This window comes from Sarcophilus harrisii, chromosome 3, assembly GCF_902635505.1.
Source record: "Sarcophilus harrisii chromosome 3, mSarHar1.11, whole genome shotgun sequence".
Lineage (NCBI taxonomy): Eukaryota > Metazoa > Chordata > Mammalia > Dasyuromorphia > Dasyuridae > Sarcophilus > Sarcophilus harrisii.
Window position 1 is genome coordinate 68,026,082 of NC_045428.1, and position 22,991 is coordinate 68,049,072.

Sequence of the window (22,991 nt, forward strand, 5' to 3'; positions counted from 1 at the left end):
TTACAGGTCCATGAATAAGAAAGAGTTTGGCCTAATGATCCATATAGGAATAACTAATGAAACAAAAATGACTTTTATTCAGAATTATATATATATATATATATATATATATATGTGTGTGTGTGTGTATATATATATTTGTGGTACCAATTCATTGTTTTGTGATATCAGCAGACACATATTTGTAGATGAATGAGCAGCTTCCAGAATTGAATGGAATAAAGAGAATGGGGGAGAATAATGGTAATATAATAATAAGTAACATTAATAGAGCACTTTTAGGTTTGCAAAGCACTTTATATGTTAATTTATTTGATCCTCTCAGAAACCTTGGGTGGTAGGTGCTATTATTATCCTCATTTTACAAAAGAAAAAACTGAAAGTGCATTAATGACTTGTGCAGGGTCACTCAGCTATTGACTCTCAGAACAGTATTCAACTCAGGTCTTTTTGACTACCAGTTCTATATTTCATTCATTGTGTCTCCTTGCTGCTTTTGGGAAATTGCTCAAGGATTTTGATAACTCCAAATGCTTCCTGGAAACAAAGCCTTTCAACACTTGTGTTTTCCTAGCAAAGCCAAATGTGTTCATGAATCTTAGAATACAATGACCTCTGAAAAATCAAAATTGTAGTTTAGCCAAGGGTTAATGAACAAACTTGTGAGTCCAAGTAGACTGAAACATATTTCCAGCTATAACCTATGTCTAAAAGGTAGTACAAGTGATATAATTGAGGAAATATATGAGCAGAAAGGAGTTGGGTTGGTCACATGGAAAGAAGAAGAGATAAGATGTTGGGCGTCAGTCTACCACTGGTACCCACAATATATGGGGAAAAAAAGACACAGACAAAAACCTGAGCCATATTAGTTAGATCTTCTATGGAGTATATATGGAAGAATATGAACAAGTATTACATAAAGTGAGGGACATGTATGGGTTGCAACTTGAAAGTTTGGAGGGAGTACCCAAATTAATGAAGATCACTTTATTGAATTATTATACAGTGTATTTATATCAATCATGCTAAATAAATTAGAATCCTTTCTTTCTGCTTCATTTCTGCCTTTGAAATTCTACTCATTCTTCTAGGCACAGCTCAAATTCTATATCTTTAAAAAAACAACAAACTTCCAATTTTTTCAATTTTTACTCTGAGACAGAAGGGATTTCTTTTTCTTCTAAATTCATATCTGTTCATACTTTTTCTATGATAGTTTATACATTCAAATTTATATTACAATTGTCTTATCTGCCTTATAAGATTGGAAACTCCTTGAGGGTTGGGAAAATATATGCATATTTTCTTCTCTCAAAATCCCTATATCAGTTTCTTGAATGCTGAATGAATTACAATTATCTTATCTACCTTATAAGACTAGAAACTCCTTGAGGGGTGGAAAATATATGAATATTCATTTTTCTTCTCTCAGCATTCCTAGATCAATGCCTTATATGTTGAATGAATGAATGGATAGACAGATGAGTGAATTGAGCTTCAAATGGATCATCTATCTTTTTTGAACAATGAGTCAGGAATCACAAAGTCATGAGTATAGATTAAGCAGATGGTGCCATGTTACAATATTTGCTTCTTGGGGGTCTCATTCAGACATGTATAGGATGGTTTTCAAGTGCCCAGACCAGCCTGAGGCTTGTCATACAGCAGGCAGAGCATATTGTTACTACCATCTCCCTTGTTTGATGGCAGGTGCCATATGCTCTTACATTTGCCTTTAGAGAATCTCAACATGACTTAGGATGACAGACACCAGGACCCTTTGCATTACAGAGTTGACCTGATGAGTTGGTTTCCAGATTTTCATATCCTTTGTTATGATGTGACTGGTCTAGGGAAACCCTGCTGACACCAGGATGGTCTCTCCATGCAAATGTCATATTTCTGAGGTACTATAATATTTAGAATCTTTCCTTGCCATATGGTGAATGTAATCTTGGACAGGTAGTACATGAGAAATTAGTCAAATTTTGTACAAATGGATGGCAGCTTGTCTCTGGTAGCTGAGGGGTAGGTATCTTTTTTTTTTTTCTTTTAGTAATATGCACAGATGCAAAATATCTATGATTTCCTCAGAAATCTCGCTCAGAACTTCCTATGTGGAAAATTCCTCTGTCAACACAGATGCAACCCTAGGACTATAGATAAGTCAGTCACTTAGTAGATAAATCTTGGGAAGTTGTCTAAAGTGCATAGAATCTAGTGTCTATCTAGTAGAGTAAAAAATACCAGAGACCAGATATGAACATAGTTACTGACTCCAAACCCAGCACTTTATCCACTATGCCCTTAAGACTCCAGTAGTAGCAAAAGTAGAGATCACTCTTGTATACTTTTAGAATATTACTCTTAATTATCTTATTTAATCCCTAGTTTCCTTCAAAATTCAGCTCAAGCACCATCAGAACAGGGATTTTCTGGTAAATGATTAACAGCTAGCTTTTTTTTCTCCCAAATATACACATTTAAGCTCAAGATGAATTATTCACATTTTCTTCATCATATTTTATGCACAATAAACAAAACAGTAAATCAAGTCCTGATTTGTAGCTTTTGCTTTTGCTGATCTCTGAGGTATAAATGCTTATCCTGAAATATGCTGGCTTTTATAGCTTCTGATTGAGGACTGTCCTAATCTCACTAGTTGCTTATCCAAGTCAATAAGGATAGATTGGAGATACAAACAGAAGCAAAAAGCAAGACAAAGATAGTCCCTATGCTCATAGAGTTTATAGTCTAATGAGGAGGGGGAAGGAAACTGAAAAACTGCAAGTAGAAGGAGATGGGGATATAGTGGATAAACCAGTCCAAGACTCAAGAATGAGACCAGTTCAAAGAATGAAGGACTGAGCATAGCTGATATGGGAGTTCTTCCTTAAAATAGAGATGCTAGGAGTAAGACAGAGGGATTTTTCAGGGTGAAAAGCTGCTGAAGCATGGTAGAAAAAGGAATCTTTAGATTAGATAGGTTCAGAAAGAATGAAGGAGAGAGGAATGAAAGAGCTAGTGCTTCCTTTCCCCCCCCCCCCCCCCCACCTCATCCCATTGCTTTATATATTTATATGCACACATTTCTTCCCAATAGAATATAATCTCCTTAAGGGTTAGGACTGTTTCAGTTTTTTAATCATTATCTAGGATCTAGAACTATCATATTGCCTATAACATGGTAGATGCTCAATATATGCTTAATGATTGATTAATTAGTTTAAATATGTATACCACTAGAATAGTTTAGCCAATGTATTGCTGTTTCCATTCATTTTTATTTGCATCCAACTCTTTGTGACCCCATTTTGGGCTTTTTTGGTAAAGACACCAGCATCTTTGGGTTTGCCATTTCCTTGTCCTTCTCATTTTACAATTGAGGAAACCGAAGTGACTTTTCCAAGATCACACAGCTACTGTTCAAATCTGAGTCCAGATTAGAACTCAAGAAAAAAAGTCTTTCTGACTCCAGGCCTCCAGATACCCAATTGACCTTGCTGTCCAGTAGAAATATTAAAAGAACAGTGATTTTCTGAACCACAAGATTCAATATAGCAGAAATCTTGTGGATAAGGAAAAAGCATTCAAGAATAAAGGAATCACATCATTCTAACACTGGAGATTAGAATATTAATTAATCAAAAGATTGTGGTTTCTTTGGCTAACCACTGTGGGTTTGCAGTATTTAGAGTTGCAGAAATTGGGAAAGTGTTGGGCTCTCCTTTTCAATAAAGCTTTGCTTTGTAGTTCCCACTATTTATCATGGTATCTTCCATGTGAAATTAGCCTTGAAAAACACTGAAGTTTCATTGAGAACCATCTGGACCATATTTCATTTAGGCTCCATAGTTTATATTATCATTTTATTTTCAGCTATAATTCAAGGGGTTGACCATGATCTATAAAACCATAATTAATATGTGCTCTGCTTTACCTCAGAATCAATGTCTGTCTCTGTCTCTGTTCCTCTCTGTCTGTCTGTCTGTCTCCCTGTCTCTCTCTCTCTCTTTCTCTATTTTTCCATGATCTATCACTCATTTCTAGAGGATCTTTCTTTTAAAATTCCATAAGTGCTTATGTCTGAAGTTGCAGTGGGATTCTATGTATTCCTGGGAATCAGTCTCTATATGGCATTTTCTATCCTGATAGCATTGGCCCATCAGTTCTTAATGTAAATCATAATGATTAACTTCCTCATTGTGTTAAGTAAGCAGTTAGAGTAAATACTTAATTAAAGACGAGGCATCCAAGGCCTAAGCAAGAATTAACAGGCTTTTTACATGGAGATTACCAAACCCAGAACTGGAGAAATACTAAACTTTTAAGTATTATATTGTTTAGCCTCAGAGGACAGAACTACAGATGATGGGCAAAACTTGGACAAGCTTTTCAGCTTGATGCTACAGGAAAGAAACTTTATAACATATTAATTATAACTATCTAAAAGAAGAAAGAAAGGCATATTGGAGTCAGATAGAACTCGGCTGGTTCAAATCCCTGCCTTAGGTCTTTGATTCTGGGAAAATGACATTTCTCTGTTCTATTCCTTTCCCATAAGTAAAATAGGGTAATAATAGCATTTACTTCACAGAGTTGTAATGAAGAGTAGGAAATGATCAAATCTTCATGCTCACTCTCTCTTTCTCTTTCTTTCCCTCTCTAAGTACATATGTCAACTATTATTAGAAAATGAGTTTCTTCCTTATTTGAGGTCTTAAGGAAAAGTTGGGTGGTCAGTTTATCAAGAAGGTTATAGAATGGATTCTTGTTTAGGGATAAATTGGATCTCATGGTCTCTGATGTTCATTCATACTCTATGAATCTGTACCATCAATGGATCTTTGAGCCCCAGGCAACAGCATCAGAGTGAACACATGGAGTGCACCTGATTATGCAGGTGGGACCCAAATGAGATCATAATTAATCTAAAGCAGCAGAAAAGGCTTAGTTAAAGAATAGAAATGACACCAATTGGATGTGGATCTTGTGTTATTTTATATATTGATATTTAAAACATGACCACTAAAATAATAGATATTGCCAAGAAATTGTTTACTTAAGATGGTCGTCAATGTGGCTGAATTCCCTGAATCCCATTCACTAATAGAAAAATAGGTTGCGAATCTATGCTTTTAGGGACATCAGACCATAACCTAGTGCTGACTTAAGGAAATTGGCTGTGCATGAGACTTATTGAGAGGCACCTTGGATCGTCAACTAACCCAAAACTCACTCAATTCAAGTTTTAATTTTGAAACATACTAACTATGTGATTCAAAGCAAGTCAATTAATTTCTCAATGTTCTTGACTAAGAATATCGATACATGGCCAGGAGGCTGCATGTACCCACAATATTTCTGAGGGTGCCTGTGCCAGATTAAAATGTATTTCTATATGATTTTATTATTAAAAATAATAAATGTATAAGTGTGTTATCTTTCAAGATGTCATGTGGCCTCTAGGGATTTTTATATATGGTTTAATGACCACCATTTCTATTTGACTTTATCACTATCACTCTAGACAACTCTCTAAGACTGTGAATTGCAAAGAAGGTACTGACTAGCATTGATATAGGGGATTTCCTTCAAGGAGTTCTCTATAGCAATGAAATCACAGGTCCAGTTCCTATTTTTATCACTATGAGCCTTAAAGCTTATAGAGAAAAAAAAGCTCAATGCTTTATTCAGTTAATTCCTTGCTTATATGATTCATATACAATGAGAAATAGCAATATATTTAAGCTTTTTAAGTTCTAGTTTTTTTTCTTTTTCTTTCTTTCTTTTTCTTTCTTTCTTTTTCTTATTTTTTTTTCTAAGAAAGACTTCTTGACCAAAAATGGGACAAAGCAGATTTAATCCATTGTAAAGCAAATGATGCTTACCCAAGAGACCAAAATTTGGGGTTCAGTAGTTTATATACTAATTCTGCTTCTGCCACTAACATATTGGGTAACCTTGGGCATGCCATTTAACTTATTTAAACCTAAGTTTCATCTTCTATTATAGTAGCAGGAGGAAGATAATAATATCAGTATTGTCCATTTCTGAGGATAGTTGTGCAGGTCAAACTTAAGTGAATACTTTATGGATCTTCAGTTTCATGAATGAATGTATAAACAAGCACAAATTCTCTCTCTCTCTCTCTCTCTCTCTCTCTCTCTCTCTCTCTCTCTCTCTCCACAAACAACTTCTAAACCATTGATATGAATATTCCTACTAATAATATAAAACATAACTCAATGATATCTGGTTACCAACTCTTTCCCATGTTCTCCTATAAATCCTTATCTAAACTGGTGGAAGTCTTTATGTTTTTTGCCATTATATGTATGCCAATGGAGTCTTCTATTACTTCTGTTATAAAACTTACCCACCTCCTTTCCCAGTCAGATATCTTCTGGATAATAATTTTAGATTGTTCTACATGTGTAATTTTTTGCATTCTTAGTCAACACTCGAGAATGTACTTCTAATGGGTTTTCTATGTTGTAAAGCAGAATCTCAAATGAAATGATTGATAAGAAAACATTGAAAAGTAGAAAGTGCTTTTGGACTTTCTCTGGACATTTCTGATGATGATAAAATTGGTTTCAGCTACTAGAGTTTAAAAAGGTCATCAGAGGCTGAAAAACTCCAACTGAGGTTACAAGATAATTAACATATAATCTCTAGGGTATATTAAGTAAATATTGACATTTTTCTTTAAAAGTTAATAGGCTCCATTACAATATTAAAAAAAAATACCATGATATAAAGGTTTAGTCTTCAGCATCTTTAGATTTACAAATTAAGCAATATGAATACTATCTTTTGCATTAAATTCTGAAAAAAGACAATATGTGCTGATGAATACATTTTTGCTCAAGTACCTTCTACTATAGAGAAACACATTGATGTGAGCACTGAGTATTTTCTTTGCTCAAATTAAAGTCACTACAGCTCATTCAAATCTGAAGGATGAAGTTAAATGAGCCCCACAGATAATACCTTTGTGAGAAACTATGGAGGGAGATGTGATGTAACCCTTTGTGTATCCTCTGTTAAACCATCCTTGATGATTCTTTGTTATTGTAGTTTGAATTAATCATATGTATAACATTTCCACATATTTTATTAAGCAACATAGTCAGATTGTTAGGAATGAAAAGAAGCATGTCTTTCTTTTTCTCCCTTAAGAGTAGTTGCATTTAATAAAAACCTGCTACAGTGAACAAATACAATTTGGTGAATCAATAACTTCAAGCAACATTGCTGTGCTTTGGGGCTAGATGGCAATTCTTTTTCCTCTCTGTTCTAAAGTTGGGATTTTTTTTTGTTTTCTTGTTGATGGGGAATAGATTTGAATTCGATGACAATAGAAAGCAATCTGACAGAAATGAATAATTTTATTAGATGGCTAAAAATTCCTCCCTGACATCCGTTATTGTAACTTACAATGCCAATTAATTGCTAATTCACTAGCAGTATAACAGAAGAAAAGACTTTCAAAACACTATGCTCTGTGTAGATGTCTTTTAATTATAGCTAATTAAATGCTGTGGAAGGACCTGATTATACCTTTGAGCATTTCCTAGCTTAGGAAAAAAAACCTACAAGCTCTTATAGTTGTGAATAAATTCAACAAAAGCTTGAATCCAACAACTTCTTGGCTATATCAAAAGAAAAAAAGGGACAAATTATAGAGCTACACTGGGGGAGTGTTCTCTAAATATGTGTGCACATTCTCGATGGAGGCTTATGTACCATTGTTTGTTTTGGTTATTAGGAGGAATCTAGAGTAAATCAAGTAGGAATGATACAGCTACTGAAAAGGAACATCAGTGCCCATGAATAAACAGCCTTGAGGAGAATGGAGGCTAAAGTAAGTGGCAGATTTACCTCCGTGCCCATGACAAGGGGTACTGTTATAACAAAACAATCCATAGAAAGAATATATATTTTTTTCCAAATGAAACTTCTTTTGATAGTGTGAGAAAAAAATTGCCCCAAACCACCTGAAATCTACTTTATACTTATGCAAACACATGTAGATGTTTCCTGTGGAACACCTGGAAAAGTTGTCATTGAAGTCTAAATACCATGGTCTGAATCCCTGTAATGACTTTGGGTAACCTAATGTCTCATGTTCTTAGTTTCTCATCAAGAAAGTAAAGTAAGGTTGATCTAAATAGCCTTTAAGGTCTTATCCAGTTTTAAATCTTTTATCCTATGAATTGTTAAAAGTAGATGGATGAAGGAAAGGACCCTATAGGAACATGGACACTGATCAAAAATTGTACTAGATTTGGAGTGTTTAAAATTATTATTTTATTATTATCATTATTTTTAAAAATTCTAAATAGCAAGAGTGAAATGAGTGATAAACTAGCAATCCTAATAATAAATCGCACTAAATAGTAGGTGACAATCTTGCTATATACTATCTTCAATGTACTCATCTAGAGTATTTAGTTCAATTCTGACTAGAATGTTTCAGACTGAGAAGTATAGAGCAAAAAAAAATAGTGAGTTTGGTGAAAGACTATTTAGTCAGTAGGGCATTATCCATTTCCAATTATTTTAAAGGATACCTGCCAAAGAGGAATTAGACTACCTGTTTGGAACCTCTAATGAGAAGAATGAAAAGAATTCTGTAGGAGTTTTAAAGAGGAAAATATAGATTAGAGGCAAGTAAAAGCTTCCTGATTATTGGAGTAGTCCAAAGATGAAGTTGGTTCCCCCTTATTAATCACTTTCATCCCCAGATTGGATGTTCATTTTTGAGACTTTCAGAGCAGATATTCTTGTTTGGATCAGTTGAACCAGAGGGCCACTGAGATCTCTTTCCATTTGGAAGGTCTATGATTTTGTGAAAATTCTGTCACATTGCAACATTAGAGAAATTCTTTAATTTCTCCATGATGTTTTCCTCCTGTGTTAAATGAGAATAACTAAGCCGAGCTGCCCAAGAATCTTGTTTTAAGGATGAAATAATGAACATGGGGAAACATTTTGCAAAGATGAGGTGGGAGACTATTCTTTCCAGGATTCTATGGGAATAACCAATAATGCCATTTCATGCTGTGGAACAAGATATGATCCCTTCCAGGGAAAATATTTCCATTTAGAATATGGAACAGTGCCTAGCTTTGGTCATCTTCCTACCCCCAGACAATTTTGTTGGCAGACATCGGATTCATAGGAATTAAAGAATGACTGACTGGCCCTTCTGACACATGCTCTGCTTGAACTTCTGTAGCAACTCTCAGTTTATCAAAATAAATATCAGCCACAAGTCATAAAAAAGATCAATCAGGCATTGGAATTAAATGTTTATAGATGGAGTATCATCATTCCATGCTATTTCATCTGATTGGCCCTATCTACATAATATTAAATATTAGGCAAGACATTAAAAATATTATAAATGTTAGGGTTTGATTCAATCATATGGAATGATTGAAATCACTAGAGATTATAGAAAGTATGGTGGGCTTGATTTGGTTTCAAATGGTGGCTTACTACACTTAATACTTGTGTGACTCTTGGGATTTTTATTTCATCATTTATAAAGTGAGAAATAGGAAAACAAAACAAAACAAAAAAGTGAGAAATAGGGATTAGCAATTTGTCTTGTGCAGCAAGATAACTATCTAAATATGTCTGTCATCTTGGAGAGGGGTAGGGGGAAGGAAGGGAAAATTTGAAACACAAGATTTTGCAAGATTAATGTTGAAAAATTACTCATGCATATATTTTGTAAATAAAAAAAGCTTTAATAAAAAATAAAAATAAACAGCATCAGCAATCTCAAAAAAAAAGAATATTTAGGGGCTTGTATCTGTCATGTAGAGATTTATTTCTGTTGGCTTATAAGATGTAGCAAGGTTCCTATTTACATTTCTGATAATAAAATCATGTTTTTCTAAGTAAAAAAAAAAGAGAAATAGGGATTAGAACATTTCTAAAATCCTTCTTGGCTCTTAATCTGTAAGTGACAAATCCTCAGGCTATTTGGTACATGTGCATAGCTAGGCTTGTTTAATATACTGAAATCTTTGCTTTCCCCCCACATTTTGTTATACATGTAGTTACTAATGGTAACATAGAGTGTTAGAGAGTGACAAAGGTTATTAAGGAGTTACGTGTTCAGAGTTATATAGACTATATATTAGAGGCAGAACTTGACCTCAGACCAGTTTTCTTTCCACTGCTCCCCTCTGCCTCTCATTAGGCCTTATCCTAAGATTCTCTTGCAGAAAAGTGATTGATCTGTTGGTGGAAAGGGTTTTCTTATCAGGAATTCCCTGACCCAAAAAATTCACAGGTCTAGGCTTTAATGAAACTTCAATAGCTTAGATTTGTGTAAAGCTTCAAGATGTACAAAACACTTTCCTCACAACAACTTCATGAGTCATGGGGTACAAAGATAATCATTTCTACTTGAAAAGTCAGGTTAAATATCTTGTCTAAGATCTCCCAGTTAGTAAGTAGAAGAGATATAATTGGAGTTCAAGTTCTCTGACCTCAATTCCTGTGTTCTTTTTCCTTATACCATGCTTCTCCATAAAACCATGTGAGTCCTGCGTGAATTTGAGTGACTCATTTGTCCCCTTTGAGCGTCAATGTCCTTTTCAGTAAAATAAAGTCCTTAGATTGAATGACTTCTAAAGTTCTTTGTGGCTTTCTAATAGTGATTAAGTATTCACCATATCCGTGGGGAGTGACCATAGAAGAAGGGGGTTTAGCTCAGACCCTCTAGGAAATTATAATGTAACAGACAGACACAAGTATGAGTAGCCCCATGATTATAATTATATTTTAATTTATAATTGTAATTATAATATATAATATTCATATTATAATTATATATAATATATTGATATAATAAACTTTTAATTTATAATTTTAAAATGACATTTTTGTGCACTTTAAAGTTTACACCTTACTTACATTACCTCCTTTAGCTTTTTAATGACCTTTGATTTGTAAGGTAAATGTTATTATCCCCATTTTATAGATGACGAAACTGAGGTTTTCAGAAGTTAAATGATTACTCATTTTTATCTTGCTAGTGGAGGGCGAATGATACAGTGAGAAAAGTCCTGCCTCTAAAGACAGAGAATGTGTCCTCAAATACCACCTATAAAGCTTGCTACCTGAATGACCTTGACCAAGTAATAGTTCTAGTTCTATGACCCTATAAAGGTCTGGGGTGGCATTTTGAGCTGTCTTCCTGATTCCAAGTCTATCATATCAGACAATATCCTAGGCACCAAAGGATTGTGTGGACTGCAGATAGACTAAATCTTGCTGGTATTTTGTGTACAGATTCTGTGTAAGCAGTTCCCAAGGGTAGAACTGTTAGTTTAGAAATATTGACTGCTACTTCTATAATTGAACTTCTAAGTATTAGCAAGTCTCAGAACAGGAAAGGTTTTCATCTTAATTTCATTAGATTATATACATTTTCATTGTGTGAAGATATGAATTCTATGTTTTATATTAACATAGAGGGGTAAGGATGCTAGGCAACATCCTAGATGTATTGCTTTATTTGAAGTCCTGGGATCAGATGAGTTTTTATTTTCCTTTTTAAAGGAGTGTCTATTTTAATGGGTGTTTTTTTTCCCCAAGAAAACTGATACTATTTACAAGGAAGATTTTTAGCTGATGTCCCTTTCTTGAGTTTCTGCTGAGTATATGTTATATGCCCTTTCATATGACGGCCAAATCCATAGAAGATACTGAAAATAATCTGATGATTGGGAACAAAGAGGATATGTGAATCCTTTGCAAGGATAAAGGTAGAACTCATGACTGATAATATGCCATATATCACCAGAACAGCTCCATGCCAGTTAAAATAATGCCTCAATTTCTATTCTTCAGTGTGACTGGTAGAGTTCAAAGTAGATAGCAAGTTTTCAGACTTTCACTCTTCAATTACATTTAGAGGAAATAGAAAGGTGAGTTGTAGGCCTCAAAAGGTATATCAAAGTATTTCATAAATCATCTTTAAATGGGCTCTCCAAAGTTTACTAAAGTTTTTTTCCCTTGTGTTTTATTGTTCCATATTCCCTAATGGATCAAGTTAATAAGAACATTGATGTAAGGTCAAAAGAATTCACAAATATGATACTTGTAGCCAACCCAATTAAAGAAAATCCAAACTCTATTTTAAGATACTTCATTTTGATCTTAGCATATCCAGAGCTTATAATAGTTGCTTGTTGAATTGAATTAGTCATATTCCTAGTTATAGATTTAGAGATGAAAGGAGCTTTAAAAGCCATTGAGTTTATCCCTATCATTTAATAGATGAGGAAAATGAAACACAAAACAATCGAGTGACTAGTCCAAGATTCATTCAATTAATAAGTGATTATCTGAGATAGCATTTAAGCCCAAGTCTTCATGACTCCCAGGGCAGTGCTCTGTCTACTTACCATATAGCCACTCAAACTGAGTGGGTAAGAATAAATACACTAAAAGAATAACCACTAAGGCACAGAATTGCATTTATTTGGATTTCATCATTAGAAAGCAATTTTATGACCATGATCTCATGTGAGTCTCATATTAACCCTTTGAGGTAAACAATTTAAGCCTATTTATCTCCATTTGTTGATGAAGAAACAAAGAGAAGTTGTGACTTGCCTACTGTTGCACAAGAAATAGTGAAGAATATGACTTTCAGTATTACAGAGTTGGAAAACTCTACTTCAAAGGTATCAAAATTCCAGCCAAAGCAAGAATTCTTTTAACAAACTCTTTGACACATAGTTAAATTGTGCTTGGACACCCAGCCTGTTGGAATAATCTATTTTATTCTAAATTGTTGGGAACTTTTACCTTATCTCAACCCAAAATTTGGCTTCCTTTAACTTCCATTGCTTTTGGATCTACACTTTCAGGCCTAGTCTGTTTTTCACATGATAATTCTTCAACTATTAGAAACTAGATATCATGAGAAAGTGATTACACTTTCAAATACTGGAAAATAGTTATTGTGGAAAGGTGAGTAAGCATTCAAAACTGAGCAAGGAATTATGATACTTAGTTTCCTATTGCTCAGGATCTTTGATTTCATCTTTTTAGGCAATTCACTAGATTACTGTAGATGCATGTAAATTCATCTGTGTCTTTTAGTCTTAGAAAATTGCCAGGGGTCACTGGGAGGTTGAATGACTTTCATAGACATAAAGCTAAAATGTGTCAAAGGTAGGACTTGAACTCAAAACTTAAGTTCTTTCTCACTTCAAGGCCGGATATTGTTATAGGAAAAAAAAAATCTCTTTTCTGAGTTTATGTAGTGGATAACTGCTGCCCAAATACATTTACTACAATGCAGAAATTATCAAGATAAAAAGAAACCTAAATTTTATCATGATTAGCCATAAGTTCAGTTCTCAGAGAATAACAATAAATGTGAATGAGGATTAGCATTTTAACAAATCCTCTTAGAGAAAAAATAATATCAAATAAGAGAGAAATAATTCTTTTACAAAAATCTTGTATATTTCTCTTAAACCATAAAAGTTAAAGATAAGACAGATCCTTAATCCTATGCTTCTTTCAGTGCAATAAATTTTGAACAAATTGAGTTAAGCAGAATCTTCATCTCAAACATAAGTAAATCTAGCAAAACAGATTTTATAGGAAACTAAGTTAGGTTACAGATCTACAATCAGAAGGTTCACAAATAGGCTGATTAAGGGATGAGATTTACATGTGACCACGGAATCAGGGATAGGTGAGATTCTTACTCTGTTGTAATTATCTAATTAATATTTAAGGCCTTAAGTAAATTTTCACATCCCCTTGGACAAATTTTGGTCAGGTGAGATTAGTATTAATATAAGACAGGTTTTTAGTTAGCCAAAAAATGCAGAAGGAATTGACTTGAGCCCTGGATAAAAGTTGATAAAAGGAAATCAAAAATAAAAAATTCTTATTCCACCAACCTGTTTATTACTTTTTTAAGATTTAAAGAGAAGAGAAGGCAGGGTTAAGATTGGGTTGTGCTGGTAAATATCTAACAATGAACCTCTTTTGGAGGGAGAGGGGAAATGTAAGCACAACACACTTTTGAGTTTAATCTGCATTATTAACATTTTCTCCATTACTTTGTTAAATCTAGAAAATCAATAAAAGAATAAATCAAGCCCTGATTTGTGGTATTTGCTGATTTCCGTGGTATAAATGTTCACAGTGAAAATTTAATTAATCTGGTAGACAGTTTTTGGCTTTAGCACATCCCCGGGTTAGGAGCATAAGAAAGGTCATTTAGTCAGAGAAATAGGCAGCTGAAAATGTGGAAAGGCAAAAGAGGATAAGAAAATGTACTACTGCAATGAAAATATCTGCCAAAAGGCCCTCTCATCATTTAAGCATAGGTGTATAACTGAAGCCAATGTGACTATCAACATCCATTTGACTATTTCAGTAGAACAAGATAATGAGTGGCAAAGGGCTTAAGTTGAATTAGAATTTTTCCAATTCATCATCAAATAAAAATATTATGGGACTAATGCCAGAGTCTATTCTTGGATTGGATTTTTTCCAGCATTCTAAATTTAACCAGCTGGAATCCTTTAAGTGCCAGCCTATTCAACCTTTTGAAATGCAGATTTTGCCTTTTAATAGGAAATCAGAATTTCATCTGAAGTCTGGAACATAACATTTCTTTTCTCCAAAGAAGTCTCTTTTGGTATGAAAAAATTAACAAAAGGTAAAAACAGATTGCAGAGAACTTCTGTCAACTAAATGAGATCTACAGGCAAAAGCAGGAAACTTGTATAATATCCCTTGGAGACCCCTCTTCCCATCTTTCTCCAGTTGGCATTTTAGTCAAGTACCTGGAAGCTTGTAGGTCTGGATGAATAAGGAATCCTCCTTATTCCTGTTTCCATTCCTTCTATTTCAGAAATTTCCTGTGACTGCTTTCTATCCACCATGATGACTCAGAGAGTTTGTGTTGGATAGTGACAAAGTATTTTAATTGGCTGCTGGATCAGAATTCCATAGACATAATAAGGAAACAATCCATAACTCCTGGAGTTTCCACTGCTTATCAGCCAAAAAGTTTAAGGAATATTGGTTGGGCTGCTGGAGCAAGAGTCAGCAATCTGGTCCAAAGACCAGTTGCCTATATTTGTACAACTTGCAAGCTAAGAGTGGTCTTCATATTTTTAAATACAATCTACAAAAAAAAAACAGGTGTCATTCTGCTCTTGGATTAGAGAATCCAGGTAAGGATAGTATTTCTCCCCAAATAATATTAGTTTATGGCTTGCTAGGTAAAATTATGTCTGGGGTGGCTCTGTTTCCTATTGGTGTCATCTTTCTTGCATCAGGTCCTTGTGAGATATCAAAAGGCAGTTAAAGTATTTCCTTTCCCAGGAACTAGAGCAGCAGAGTGACTTTGCCACAGAAGCTGAATTGGCAGTAGGAGAAGAAGAGGATAGGCTAAAGGGAAAATAATATGAACAGAAAAAAGAAAGAGATCATAGGAAAGAAAGAGCCCATTTGATGTTGATGGTTTGTGCTCAGTGGAGATGAAATGTGAAATGGCTAATTAGAAGCAAATATAAAGACATTGCTTGTAAATGTTCCACGGAGGCCTCTCAACTGAATATATAAGTCATAAGTTCTTGGATTCTGTTCTAGTTATTCTAGGAATCTTTATTGCTTACTATTATACCTGTTTCTGGATAAAGATAAAACTACCTTTCCCCCCCACTTTTTGCTTTATCTTTCTTTTGCTTTCTCCCTTTGAGATGGAAGGTTGAGGGGACTGGGAAAAGATTCTTAGAGTCCATAATCATTTCTATAACTTAGTATCTCTGGGGACATCTCAGAAAACTGGAAAAGCCCATTCTGTGCAAGACAGGTCGGGTACCTAAGTGAAATCTATACAAGTCCCAAGGACAGGAAGAGTGCAAAGATAGACACAACCTGCTATTGCTATAGCTTATTTAACCAATAGGCTAAACTGATACCCACCGATCTTCTTAGTTTACAATGAATCCTAGTATAGATGACATTCTTCCAGAAGCAGGTGACTGTGATGAAATTTTAAAGCAGATGATTATAATTGTATGAATCTTCTATGCCTATAAGGAATTATATCAGGCAAGAATCACTGAGGATGGATTAGGTAGAAGGATTGATATCAATGATAACTGTAGATCCAGACCACACTCTAGACTTTCTCTACCATGCTCTAACTCTTCATCCTCATTCCAGCCTGGGAATCCATATTTTGCAAGTATCTTCCCCTCTTGCCCTTTATGATTGAATGGCTTCCCCCAAAATCTCCTTTTAAGCAGGAAACCCAGTCTAGTTATATCTCATATTATTATAGATTGCACTCAGAATTTGCTCTACTAAGCCTTCTTGCTAACTACCTTTATATCCTCCCACTTCCTTTTTTTAAATTTTGCTTTTTATGTACAGTCTTCTATCATTAGACTAAACCCCTCTTGTGCATAGACTGTTTTCTTTCTACTTGCATTTATATTTTCAGTATTTAGCAGAGTGCTTGGCACACAGTAAGCATTTAAGAAATGCTAGTTGACCAATTGGCTAAACATACTTTTTTGATTTAAAGGGCCCATTAGTCAGCAAAATTTTAAACAATACTGGGCTTTCAAAGTCTCTCTTGAATTCTTGTTTACTTTAAAAAGTAGAATGCACTTTTGAAAAGCATATTTTTGTACTATAATAGTCAAGCAAATAAAGAGAGAAAAGCATAACAGTAAACATGTTCTTGGAAATAGGTTATTTAAGAAGTCTGTTAGCACTACAAAAGCTAATGCAGGTTGAGATTAACATTGCTCAAGATATAGGTATAATTGGTGTTTGTTCAATAATAGAGTACAGCTCTGAGATGTCACAGTCCATGAGAGAAGATCTAGTATCTTGTGCAAGCACTAGAGGGGAAACGATGTTCCACATGATTGCAGATGTTCCTATTCAGATCAATTAAGTTTTCTTTGAAAAGCTGATGTGATAGTCAACTTGGTGGGGGCTCTTCATAAGACATGGCTAAAAAATATGGTCTTGGCAAGATTATATGTCATTTACATGCTTCAAATCTGTCCACATGAGCAAAGAAAATTTCTGAAAGAAGTTATATTACTCTTCATATTAAAAATCTGATGGTTTACTTTAGGGAAAGTTCCATAGAAAGATAGCATCTTAACATCAATGCTACAAGGCCTTTTGTTCAGAAAGGAAAGATTCAACTTTAGAGAAAAAATGGATGTTTTTGCAAAATGCTTTCTTAAAGGCTCTGTTCCATTTGCCTGCATTTTTGTTGTTCCATTGTTTCATTTATGATTGACTCTTTGTGACTACATTTGATTTTCTTGACAGAGATAGTAGAGTAGTTTACTTTTCCAGCTCATTTTATAGATGAGGAGCTGAGGCAACAGGGTTAAGAGACTTGCCCAGAGTCACATAGCTAATAAGTATCTGAGGTCACATTTGAACTCAGGAAGAGGAGATTTTCTGATTTGAGGACCAGCACTAAATTCACTGTTGCCATTAGCTACCCTTTAGACAGATTAAAATATTAAGAGTCCCTACAAGATAAAAAATTTTTATTTTCAAATGACTTTAGAAACAAAGAGCTGTGCTCTCCTAAATATTCTGTACTGCCAAGGCCCAAATGGAAGTAAAAGGATTCTCTATAACTGATGAGATCCTCCAGATGCTATATGGTGACAAATCATGGAATATTCCAGTTTCTGAAGAATTAGTTATTTATCACACAAAAGGGCAATGGAGACATTCATATAGTAGTGATTTCAGTGATATAATGAACTCCCAGATGAATATACTCTTCTTACCAATTCAGGTCAACAATTTAACTGCAATTTGTAGTTTTAAAGAGTTGCCTGGATGATTGAGAGATCATGTGATTTGTCCAGAATCATGCATTCAGGTATATGTCAGAGGTGGGATCTGGGTTCAGGTAGTACTGGCTCCCAGGTCAGCTCTTTAGTCAATTAGCATAAGTATCACAAATAAACTACTGTAGATTATTACCAATTGAGAATGGTAGTCTTGAAATGACAAAAATATAACCAAAGAGATGTATCACTAGACAAGAAGCATTAATCATGCATTAAGACTGAGGAATAAAAGATGAGAAGATAATGTTGTAATGTTGTGAAATGTATAAGAAGAACATCAGCAGAGTGAATAGATCCACCTGGAAAGAATTTCTGGGAGGACATGGACAAAGATCACCTATGATGAGAAATAATGAATTTCTACAGCTTGTATCTTTGGAAAGAGTGCTCACATTGAAGAAATCACCAATCCATTCGAACATCAAAGTAATTCATTTATTACTGATGAAAACACTGAGATCTTGATCCATCCAAACAGAAGATTTGTGTTCCATGTTCAGAACCAGATCTCTGGGGCAGCCAGTGTCCATGCTTGACAAGGCAGGTAGGTTAGACAAAGTTTTATAGGCGCCATATCACTTTCAAAAGCAGAAATGGGTTTAATGTATTAGATGCCCAGAGAATGATTTCAGAAACACTTATAAAAAACCTGTGAATTATTCTGGAAAGAATTTTTCCTTTTTAAAAGAAATTACATAGACAAATAAAAGACATCAATGTCTTCCCCAGTTTCTTACCTGCAGTAATTTCATTTAAGAAAAAAAAAAGGAGGAAGAAAACTCTGGACAAGTTTGGGGATGGGGAAATGCGTCTAAAATTATCATGGATAACACCATGCAACATCTCAAAGCTGAATTTGAAATACACGTACCTCTTAAGGCAGATGACACCTGACATATTTTCTGGCTTTTGTTTAAAACCATGTCACTTTTTTTCTTGTTTCTTTCTCTCTCGTGGTTTTCTCCTTTTGTTCTAATTTTTCTTTCTCAACATGACTCATATGGAAATAAATAAAAAATGAATGTATATGCAATACTTTAAAATAAGATAAGAACAACAACAACATCAAAGTCATATCACTAAACTTCTTCAAGATCAGTAGATCCTGTGGGAGTGAGAGTTGAAATCAACATCTTAGAATAAACTGAACAACTTTTCCTAGAAACGGGAACAGAATGTAAAGAAGGTGAAGATTAAGGAGCCTGAATCAGGAAATGAAAAAAAGATAGGGAGGTTAAAGAGTCACTCCTCACATCTGTGATCTAGACATCTGAATTGCTCTACATTCAACCAAAATGTTGAATAAAGTATATGTCAGAGCTATAGCTATTGCAATGTTTTCCCAGCTAGCACTAGTTTGATATTGTCTTACAGTCAAATTGCATGTAAAAGTAGCTTTACTTCTTTTTTTAAAAAAATCCCAAATCAAAGGAGCACTTTATTTCATGCTTATGAGAATAAATTGCAATATTTTATTACACCTAGGACTTGGATGAAATAATTGAAGGCACTGTAGCAAGAAGCAAAACTTGGATAAGCAGCTCACAGTTAGTATTTCCTGCTCGTGTGGGAATGCCATCTACTTAATGATGAGAATATAATAGACACATTTAATATGAAATATAAGCATTGCAGCAGAGTGGGCTGGGATTTTTGACTGGATTTCCCTTGAACTTCCTCAAGCAAAACACAGATGTTTGGGGTTTTCACAAAGACTGTATATTATTCCAGAGTAGCATTTCATACTAGTTCATTAGGATGATCACAGTGATATACTGAAGATACCCTGAAGGAATAAGAAAAGGCAGGCAAGGAAAAGGGTAAAGGAGGTGTTTCAAAGGAAAAAAAAAACTAACACATTATTAAATAATTAAGGTCAGGGGATAGGAAGGGTATAAAGTTTTTGTTGCAAAGATTTAAATTTGGCTTTATATATTAGAATAGACCATTTCTAAGCTCAGATTCACATGAGTACTATTCCTGGAAGTCTAATCTTAAATTGTTCCACCATATGAGAGAGTTTTATAAATTTTACCCAATCTTTTTAGAGATCTTATACATTGGTGGTATAACTTTCTGCATCCAAAACACCATATGGTAAAATCAATACAGGTGTGCTCTACTTTAAGAAAGTCACAAATTGTACCTAAAACAGATAAATTAGGGAATGATTATCCACATCATGAAAGGATTCAAGGCAGGGTTTAGCTGGAAAGAGAAAGCTCCCCAGGTGCACTTTAAATGCTTAATTTATAAGTTCATTTTTTTTTACACAGTTACTTTGGAATACACTTATTGCATGAAACAAAGCACCCTTAGAATTGTGATATATTAGAACTGGAAGGAGCCCTTTTGGATCATTTTACAGATGAGGAAACTGAGGCAAGGGAAAATGAGATTGCTTTCCTAAAGTCACATAGCTAAGATTGTAGCTGTCTCTCCAAACCAGGTCTTGTGACTTTCAGGGAAGTGTTCAGGTTACTAAATCACAAAAGCCTCCCTGGCAAGAGAATTATGGAATCATTACAGAAAAGTTCAGTGCTTAGTGGGTTCATGCCTAACAAAGTTGAATTTATCTGAGGAAGAAATTGCCTATTCAATTGCCTTGGAGTCCAGGTTTTCTCTCCATTTTCTTCCTTTTCCAATCTTTTCTCCTGCTATACATCTCCTTCCTCCTATATCCATGCCCAATTTCCTTTTTCAGGTTGTCATGTGCTAGTCTTGCTATCCTATCCTATCCTGGGAATAATATACATGGACTGTTGTTTTTTCTTGTTTTTTCTGATGATCCATAGAACTCTTCTAAAAACCTACGTCTTATTGCTTAACATTGTGTCCTAAAATCTGTAACCTAATCCTTGTAACCATGTCACATTATAGACTCCTTTGTATTTAAAGTATGTTCAAAGAATCATAGGATCCTGGGTCTACCTAAAAGGGTATCTCAGAAGTCATCAATCAAATGCTTTCATTTTATAGATGAGAAAACTAAGGCTCATGGAGTTTAAGTGTCTTCCCCAAGGTCATAGATTTCCAAAGAATATCATAAGGCTGCATAATTTGTATGGCAGAGCTGATCATAGACAATTCCTTTTAGAAAGCTAATACTTTTCTGTTGTTCAGTAAGAACAGTCAGCTCCAAAATGCTGTCCTCATGACAGCCTGTGTTCCCAACTGCATTGCTCAGGCTTTAATGTGTTTCATGTCTTGTCTTGTCACTTCCTGTGCCTTATCTTGGACAGACAGTACATGTGGAACAATGACAGAGCAATGCCAAACTCAACCGATTACTGTGGAGCCTGGCAATCTCATAAAAACTTGACATTTTGGGGGCAGCTATACCCTAAACTGCAGGAATGTTTGTGGTTCATCCCACTCATGAAGATTTGTGTTTCTCTATCATAATTACTTGAAATGAATTCTCTATAACACCACTGAGGAATATAGGTGTAAGGGAGAAGCATTCATTTGGTAGGTCCTGGGGCTCATTAGCTGCTAGTTCCTGTTTTAACTCATAATTGGGTTCTACTCTTTGCATATATTCAAAGGGAAGAGGAAAACCATACAACTAGCTTCTGGGATTTCCTCCCACTGCTCTGAGTGATCCCCCCAACATTCTGTCCAGATTTGTTCCATTTCTTTCCCATACTTTTCCCAAAGGATGATTTGAGATCTTTCTTTATATCATTCAATAAAGATCATATTTTACATTGTTTTTTCCTCCAACTTAATTTTAAGGTACCTGAGGGATGATGGTTGACTTGTCTAAATTTTGTAAATATTGCTACCTTACCATGGTGTTTTACCTTACTCAGTGTGTGGTTTGAATACATTTGATAGATTATTTCAATTTAGGATTAGAAGCCAGGGCTCTGTGTCAACATGTTTTTCTTCTTTTTCCCCTCTCCTCTTCTGAAATCTGAAAAGTACATTTGATTCAGGAACTTGCATGGTGAAAGGCATATTGTATTTGAAGTCACCTTGATTCAAATCCCAACTCTGACAGATAACATTCATGTAAACTCAACCAAGTGAAGTCATAACTTCTCTGGGCGTCTGTTTTCACCTCTATAAAATTGTGGGATTAGACTAGTTGATCTCAAACTCCTCTCATAATAAATCCATGATATTCTGAATTTACAGGCTAGAAAACCCCCAAAACAAACCATATCATTTTGTCCATGCAATAACTCTAGGAAGTCGATGTCCCCATTATGTTCATTGTAGAGAATGAAACTGAGTCAGACAGTTGAAGTGATTTACCCAAGATCACACAGCTAATGAGTTTCTAAGGCAGGATTTGAACTCATGTCTTCTTGGGTCTTGGTCCAACCTTCTATACACTGTACATCTTAGCCACTGACCTCCCCCCTTCCAGAAAAATTTTTCTAAATTTGCTCTAAATATCTGACTTTCAGACTTCTAGCAGTCCTGATTCTCCAGAACAAAATCACAAATTTGTGAGTGTGAAAGGGATCTGACCCCCAAAACACAGAGTTGTTTCAAAGTTTGGTAAAAAGGTTCCCTCAGAAGTTTTTAGTTGTGTCCATTTTTGGGTAGATAGCGCAATAGATGTAAGATAGATGCTGCTTAAAGTTGACTGTGTCACAGATATGAAAAAGGACAATTTTTAGAGAAAGGAATGAGACAGAAGAAATATTACTCAGGAAAGCATATAGTCACATAGAGTCACATAAGTGGCAAAGAATTCCTCACAAGAGCATAGTTGAGAATAATAATTGACATGCTAATGATCACACTGAGTTTTAAGAAAAAAAAACCTAAATTCCATTCTGCATATTCTCACAATGCTACATAATGATGAGTTTTGGAATATAGCAATCTCAGAAGAACTAAAATTATGGATTGCTCAAAGGGCAATGGAACAACATGCGGTGAGAATAATAGGCTGCAGTGACTGATGACTCCCATTCAAGAACTGGCATAAGAGATATTACTGAAGATAAGCACTCCTGAAAAAGGAGCTGGACCAGTCATAGGGTGTGTGAATGAGAGACAAGAGAACATTTCTTTGTGTTGCTAAAAATTCCTTTCTGTTCCAGTTCTAACCAAACC

The 22,991-nt window shown here is 34.8% G+C and overlaps 1 protein-coding gene across 1 annotated transcript in view; it reads right to left on the reverse strand.

Moving 5' to 3' along the window:
- The window catches only part of VWC2L (von Willebrand factor C domain containing 2 like), a 175,304-nt gene that overhangs the window by 77,511 nt on the left and 74,802 nt on the right, over positions 1 to 22,991 (reverse strand). The window lies entirely within an intron of this gene.